This window comes from Castanea sativa, chromosome 8 (genome assembly GCF_040712315.1).
Source record: "Castanea sativa cultivar Marrone di Chiusa Pesio chromosome 8, ASM4071231v1".
Taxonomy (NCBI): domain Eukaryota; kingdom Viridiplantae; phylum Streptophyta; class Magnoliopsida; order Fagales; family Fagaceae; genus Castanea; species Castanea sativa.
In genome coordinates, this window is record NC_134020.1 from 28,616,820 (window position 1) to 28,625,585 (window position 8,766).

The following is an 8,766-nucleotide window of genomic DNA, read 5'->3' on the forward strand; positions in this document are numbered from 1 at the left end:
GTACTTATGCTTTCCTTTATAAAAAAAAAAGGTACAACTAACACTACCATTAGTATTCTCATATGAAATCTTTTGTAATTGAAATACATCATATCATATACTATTGTAGAGAGGGAAAATTCCTGACCTATCACAAGCTGACACATCATACTACCAAGTCCACAAAATACAACCAATTACAAAGCGCCACGTACTGCTGCTAGGTTTTGCTATCACAATTCAAAAACCAACAGAAATTTGCCAAGTGTTATTCAAATAGGGGCATAAAACGCATCAGCATGTGTAAGCGATAACATAAGCAGCCCTACACGTGTAAGCGATGACACAAGCAATCCAGCACGTGTAAGCGATGACATAAGCGGATTAATCAGGTTGTGACATGTGTCACCAATCAGATTCCGCCACGTGTCGCTCACCCATCCCTAAACTCCTATAAATAGAAGCCATCCTAAAACATTTAAGGAGGGACCAAGCCATCTAGAGCACAAGCAGCATCAAAAAGACCAAGACATCTTGATCTCAAAGGTCACTGGAATACAGAAGCTCTGCCGAAATCAAGCCCTAAAGCCTCAAGGAACTTCAAGAACTTCAACCTCGAATACAAACAACATTCGAAGCAAAATCATCCAAACTACTTATCTAGATCTCAAAGGTCATTGGAATCAAGCTCAAAAGCCTCCAGAAACTCCACCAGGAGACACCAAGACATCTGGGGAAGAACCGGTAAGAGATCTTGAGTTCAGAAATCTAGAAGCTCTGCTGGAATCAAGCCCTGAAGCCTCCAAGAACTTCAAGAACTTTAACTTCGAATACAAAGAACATTCGAAGAGAAATCATCTAAATCATCTTCCTAGATCTCCAAGGTCACTAGAATCAAGTTCAAAAGCCTCCAGAAACTCAGAGACCAAGCCATCTAGAGCACAAGCAACATCAAAGAAGATTCAGAAGTACAAAAGCTCTACTAGAATCAAGTCTTGAAGCCTCCAGGAATTTCAAGAACTTCAACCTCAGATACAAACAACATTCGAAGCAAAATCATTCAAACTACTTACCTAGATCTCAATGGTCATTGGAATCAAACTCGAAAGCCTCCAGAAACCTTAACAATCCACAAATTAGCGAAGCTCTACGGATTCAAGCCTCTAAAGCCCAGAAGAACTTCCACCACAAACTTTCAAAGACGAAGAACACAAGAAGAACGTAAAGAACAAATAATTTCTAACAAGCTCATAGTGAGAGATTTATTGTAATTCCATTTCAAAGATCCTTGATCCATTCCTCAGCTAAATTCAAGAATATTTTGTATTCGAATCAAAATCACATTACCACAATTCCAATCAACAAATCTTGCAAGGAGATCGAATCAGAGGATTACTCTTTTGTAACCACAGAGAATTGTACCACACATTCAACAATACAAATTCGCATTTGTGAAACTATTTTACTTGTTTGATTTATTTCGAACTAAGAAATTTAGTCGTCCACAAATTCTGGCACGGCCAATGGGACTTCTCTGCCTCTCATCTCATTCTCCTTCAAAGGAAGAAATTTTCATCATCTTGCTACCAACTTCAATGGCCTCTAGCAAGAACATTCAAGCTTCAATAATAGCTACTTCAATTAAACTTGGTATGGCTACCACCAACAATTGCTTTGGTGCAATGAATCGTAGCCAGCCTAAAGCTCACAATCAACTTCGAGCTCAATCAACCAAGGAAGCTAAGGTTTAGACAATCATCTCCTTAGACCCTCTTACAAGAAACAGGGTCATCAACAAGGACATCTCCACCTTGGAACACCTCATGTATGGGGGCAAATCCCCTTCTTCCTTCACAAGAAGTTGGTCGCATGATTTCTCTCCCATCTAAGGGAACCCAAAAGATGAGATTTCACGTGCTCACTTCAATTCACTTCCTTCTCCATCATCTGTGGAAGTTGTGTCAGTCATGATGACTAACACCTCTACCATGGAAGAAAAGATGGCTGAAATGGAACAAATGGTCGTCCTTCTCACAAAAGCACTTGAAGATAAGGACCTCCAAATTGCAACTTTAATGAACAAACTCGAGGTACAAGATCTTGGTGAATCAAGCCATGGTCATAAAATCACATCTGCAAAGGATGACGAAGGGAGAGAAATTGAAAACACTCCCCAACAAGAACATTCCACCTCAATGGCCTCGATAACTGTCTAACAACTGTAGGACATGATAACGAATACCATACGAGCACAATATGGAGGTTCTTCTACAAATTCTCTCATATATTCAAAACCCTATACAAAGCGCATTGACAATATGAGAATGCCAAATGGGTATCAACCCCCCAAGTTCTTGTGATTTGATGGCAAGGGAAATCCTAAGCAACACGTTGCTCACTTTGTAGAAACGTGCGAGAACGCAGGGACTCAAAAAGGCCTCTTTGTAAAGCAGTTCGTTCACTAAAAGGGAATGCCTTTGATTGGTATACAGACTTAGAACTTGAGTCAATCGATAGTTGGGAACAACTTGAGAGGGAGTTCCTCAACAGATTCTACAGCACACGCCGCAAGGTAAGCATGATGGAGCTTACCAATACTAAGCAGTGGAAAGACGAGCCCGTTGTTGACTATATCAATTGGTGGCGTTCTTTGAGTCTAGACTGTAAGGATAGACTTTTCGAAATATCTGCTGTAGAAATGTGCATCTAAGGCATGCACTGGGGACTTCTGTACATCCTGCAAGGGATAAAGCCCCGAACATTCGAAGAATTGGCAACTCGTGCGCACGACATGGAATTGAGTATCTCTAGCCACGGAAATACAAAACCTCCCATACCTGAGGAAAGCATAAAGAAAGTAAGGAGGAATGACAGGAATACAAAAAGCAATCTCAAAGACCCAATAACTGTTAACACTACCATAGTTAAGGTTCTAAGGAGAGAAGCAAAGGCAAATGAAAAACAGCTTGAAGGATGGCAAAAGAACGAAGTGCGTCGTCTGACCTTTAAGGAACATGAGCAAAAAGCATATCCGTTCCCCGATGAAGATGTGCCAAACATCTTAGAACAACTATTGCAATTAAAGCTGATTGAATTGCTAGAATGCAAGTGACCAGAAGACATAAGGAAAGTTGATGACCCTAACTACTGCAAATATCATCGCATCATTGGCCACCCAATTCAAAAATGCTTCGTCTTCAAAGAACAAATCATGAAGCTTGCCAAATAAAACAAGACTGATCTAGACTTTGATGAAGTTGTCAAGTCGAACCATGTGACCGTTGCTTGTCATGTACTTCCAACTCTCAGGCAGGGGGCAAACACCAATAAGGCTTACAAATTGATTGACAATGATGGCGTAAGGATCAGCCCTATCAATGGGAAGTTCCTCAAACACTTCTATGCTTGAAAATCAAGAACTGCTCCTTGGTAAGAGTTTAAATTGCCCACTGTAGCGCTACAAGGGTACATGATGTCTTCCCATTACCTTTAAAAGCGTACAATTAAAGAGAAATTAATCCCACTCTATGCCACCATTTGCGAGTTTGGCATAGTGGCTGGATGCCCATGTCGCCCTTGAGGCCAAGGTCTCGGGTTCGATTAGTGGTGATACCCACTATTGCGCAAATGGTACCCATGAAATGTCATGGGGTGTGGGGCGTGGGGCAAGGATTACACATGTGAGCCCTCCTTTTTACAAAAACAAAAAAAAAACAAAACAAAAACAAAGAAAAAAAAAACGAAACAAAAAAAAAATCATCAAAACCATAAAAACAAAAAATCATCAAAACCATAAAAAAAAAAAATCATCAAAAAAAAAAAAACTTGAACTACATAATGACTTGATTCCTCTCTGGGGTACGTAGACAGCTTAGTACTCTTCACTAAGTTCAGTCACATGAAAAGAAGAAAGATTGTCAGTCTAGCTTGAGGAGTTTTTCAAAGATCGTTGTAGTAGAAAATGAAGACTGTAAGGAACTGACGTTGCTTAGCTTTCCTTGAAATGATGATAAATATAAGTTATTTCTTAGTTGTGGAGTAAAATAAAATCTTCAACTTCTTTTGCAAGAAATGAAGTCTGCATGGCATTCCCCATCTTCTATGGACATTCTCCAACGTTTATGAAGTATGCTTTGCATCACTTATCTCCTGGGGGCATCTTCTTGTACCTTGCAAGTCTAAACTACATCATCTCTCTTCTAGATTGTGCCACTTCATAGTTCTGAAATTTGAACCACATCATCTCCCTTCTGAGTGGTGTTGTTTCACATCATGTCTCTAAAATCTAGATAACGTCACCTTCCTCCAACATCTGAAGTTGATGTTGCATCATCTCTCCTCTAAGGGCATGTTCGTGCAATGTCAAAAACATGGCGGCATTCTTCTCACATCTTCAAGGTTTTGTTGGCATCTCTTTGCATCCTCAAAGTCTTGATGGGAGCTTCTTGAAACTTCAAGGTTTTGTTGGCATTCTCCTTGCATCTTCAACGTCTTGTTGGCATCTCTAAAATCTTGATGTCTGGTGACAGTACTATATACCCTCGATGTCTAAACTATGTTGCCTTTGAAAATTCATGCTAATGTAGCTTTATTATAAAAACTAATATTAGTGCAACTTCAATGCAAATGCAAGTGCCAATGTGGAATGTTGACGTGGCTTCATGGCAAAGATGAGTATGGGCACGACTTTAAAGCAAATGAAATGTTAACGTGGCTTCATGGCAAAGATGAATGTCGGCACGACTTCAGAGCAAATGAAATGTTGACGTGGCTTCATGGCAAAAATGAATATCGGCACGGCTTCAGAGCAAATGAAGTGTTGACATAGCTTCATGGCAAAGATGGATGTCGGCATGGCTTTGGTGCAAATGAAGTATTGACGTGGCTTCATGGTAAAGATAAATGTTGGCACGGCTTCAATACGAATGAAGTGTTGACATAGCTTCATGGCAAAAATGGATGTTGGCATGGCTTCGATGCGAATGAAGTATTGACGTGGCTTCATGGCAATGATAAATATCGCCATGGCTTCAATGCAAATAAAGTGTCGAGGCAGCATTATGGCAAAAGAAGAGTGCTAGTGTAGCTTCAATATAAGGACAAATGCTGGTGCGGCTTCAATGGCAAAGACTCTTGATGTGACTACTTTGCAAAGATTCTTGATATGGCTGCGCTGCAAAGACAAGTGTTGGTGCGGCTCAATTGCCAACACCAGAGCTAGTACAACTTCAAAGATGAGTACTGGCGATAGCATTATTGCCCAGCTGAATATCCTTATGGAAACGTCATTGCAAAGACGAATATCACTAAAAGATTGTTGATGTAAGAAGAGAATGTAGCAACATGAAAGCATACGTCAGTGCAAGAACTATGCTATCAATGAAATACAAAGCCACCAAATGAAGGCAAACACTTCTATGAGAACGTTAACGTAAAGTTTGATGTCAAAACCCAAAGATCAAGGAAACTATGCTGCAAAACAAAAACAAGCAACAAAAAAAATTTGTCAGGGAAAAAGATCTCATAGCACATAAATAAATAAAAAAAAATTTGAAAGCAAGAGAAGAAAGCTAAAGGTTGAGCATGTGCCTCAGTGATGAAGGCAATAGCATGCCTTTATATAGAAAACTTCTAAGATAATAGACAAGAAAAATGAAGAAAGTCAGCAAGCCATTAAATGCTGCCACCAAACAGATATTGTTTGAAGTCAGACTTTGCAACTCAAATGCACTCAAAGTCAAAAAAACACTGCACTAAGTATCCATAAATGAATCATGTTGTCAGAAAAGAATTTTGCGCTAAACCTCAGAAAATTCTTATAGGTCTGCAAAGAGTAACATGTCAAGAAACTATTGCACTAGACCTGGAATGAAGTTCTAGACCGCATATTGTTCAAGAGTAATGCAACCGCCACAAATTATTTTACAACATTTTTTACAAAATGTTTATGTGGTCAACCTCTTGTTGGTTTGTATCTAGGCCTACCATTAATATCACTTTGTCATTTACCAACAATTACTCATCACATTAACAGTTTGTAAAATTATTTGTATCTCTAGCATTATTCATTATTCAAACTGTCTGTGCTACCGACCTTGAAAGCTGAGATGTCAAACTATGTCAGAACCATGGAAAGACTAAGATGGCAACAAGTCCAACAATGCCTGCTGGATTTCTAAAACTTCTGACAAGATGTCACAAAAATCAACCCACAGAAATCTTCCAAGGACTTTGAACAACATGACTAAAAAAAAAGACGTCCACGGTGGAGCCATAACGCGCGGCCACAAATTCCCAACGACCCGCGAATTTCTCATTCAAATCTGCACAAATCTGACAAAACTTTTACAAAACTGATGACACCACTAGATCCATCGGCCTTCGATCTACAAAACCTGAAAATTTCAAGTCCAAAAGATCATCCACGCGCATCCACGTGCCGCCACAAGCTCGCAATGACCAACGGCTTAGTCCTTCACATCTGTGCAAATCGAATCACCATTTGAGAAAACTAACCTCATCACTCGATCCAGCGGCCCCCAATCTACAAAACCTGAAAATTTTGGATCCAAACTCACCTCCACGCGCCTCTAGAAGCTCCGAGAAACGCTGCCCCAGTTAACATGCGCTCCCACGCGCCACCATAAATCCACACGCGCTTCCAAGCGCCAAGTGCAGGTGTATGACGTCACTAATGACGTCATCCTCCACCAACCGGTTTGACCCAGACCGACCTGGAAATCTGACCCGGATCCGGACTGCCTGAAATTATAAATAAATAAATAAAAAGAGAGAAAATGCTTTGACCAAGTTGGACCTTTGACTTTGACCAAAAAGTCAAAATTTTCAAAACGGGCCTATCCCACTCAATTTTTTGAGTATATTCTGATTTTGGGATCTATTTCTTCATTCGAAACTCAGAAATTGCACAACGGTCCAATTTCTAGAATGTTGACTTTTGCACAAATCTTGACTAAAAGTCAAAATTTTCAAGAAGGACCTGTCTTGCTCGATGTTTCGCGTACGTTCCAATTTTGGAGTCTATTTATTCATTTGAGAATCCAAAATTGCTCAAATAGTGTGATTCTACAATTGTTGGCTTTGATGTGAACTTTGACCAAGAATCAAGATGTCCAAGCAAAGCTTATCCTATTTAGATTTTCATAAAGATTCTGATTTTGAAATCTGCGTATTTGTTTTGGACTTGGAAACCACCAATCTAACCCACTTCTTCGAAGTACTAGCAATGTCTAAAATTTAAGCTTTTAAGATCAGAATTTGAGATCCATCCATTTGGTCTAGATTCCCTCAAGATTATCCTCCAGACTTCATCAAGGCTTCCCTTTCAAAGAACAGATGAACTCTCACAAGTTTGTCTCGAACTTGAAATTGCATTGGGACACTACTCCAGCCTACCATTCCCGTTTGGTGCCTACCAGTCTTCGACCTACAATTCCCATCCTATGCCTACCATTCTAGTCAACCATTCTCACCAAAAAGTCTCGTCCGCCATTCTCAACTATCCAACTACCGTTCTTCTTCTCTCCGCTATAAATAAAATGATTAGATTCATCGAAAACGCATCAAGAAAAACACATTAAATCATGAAATGAAGATTTGCTTCTTTCAAATTTTCAATTCCTCCTTCTCACAACCATTTCTTACTATGGCCTCATCATTCTCAACACCTAACAACCAAAACCGCTTCATAATCAGTTTGAAATCAACCCCCTCATGGTTCAGTAGAAACCCCTCTCACAACATCATCGTTGTTTTAGGATCCAAACAAATTTTGTTTCCCCACTTAATGACCACATTTGTTCATAAAGTTACTCATAACAAGGTCTGTATCGTCATTCCGTGCTTCCTTGGACTTGGTTGGCCAGGAAATCTAAGTCCAGCAGAGACACTTGTTCCTAAGATCAGGGCTCCCGTAGTCTTTCTCCAACTGCTTGGTCTTCCATCAAAAGCAGTGGTTCTTAACAAACAATAACTTGGCTGGTTTCTAAAACCAGGATCGCAAGTTAGCTCCACCTTTCATTTTGTTGTGCTTCCCCAACAAGTGGCACTAAGTGAAGGTGGTGAAAGGTGTTGGGGTATCCTACAAATTGTCTCCCATCCAACACTTATGATGACTTCCAAGGTACCGGCTCATCGAAAATCAACCTTTGGTTTCGGTAAATGGTCGCCAAAGCCTCATTCCATGTTTCCACCAGCGTGGGGCCCAAAGGTCATCATTTCTGGAATTACTCCAACTTAAAATTAGCTTGAAGAATTTTAGAAAATATACTTTTGAAATTACTTTAACTTAATGTCCGTCAGCATGGTCCTATCACACAGGCACATTCAATGACTTGCTGTCGGATCTCATTCAGCATGCAGTCAGTCCCGCATCCCAAGGTGTACTTCCCAGAAACATCTACACTAGAGAGCCCCATTGTACAGGGCCAGCGCCATGATGTCATATGTTTCACTCATTCACTTCATTTTCATTTCTATCTTCTTCACCACCAACATCAGCACACCCAGAATCCATAAGCTTTTGAAATTACCTCAACTTAACCTGAGTGATACAATAACACTTGCACATTCAACCACTCTCCCACATGTTTGTTAAGATGTGTGCCCTTAAATTCTATTGTATGATGCTATGTATGACATTATGTATGACTTAATGTTGTGTTTAATAAAGTTGTTTTATTATTATCTAAAATAATGGTAACATGAATATTGAGACATTATCATATAATCCATGAGATGCATAGTATGTGATTTATGTGATTTAGT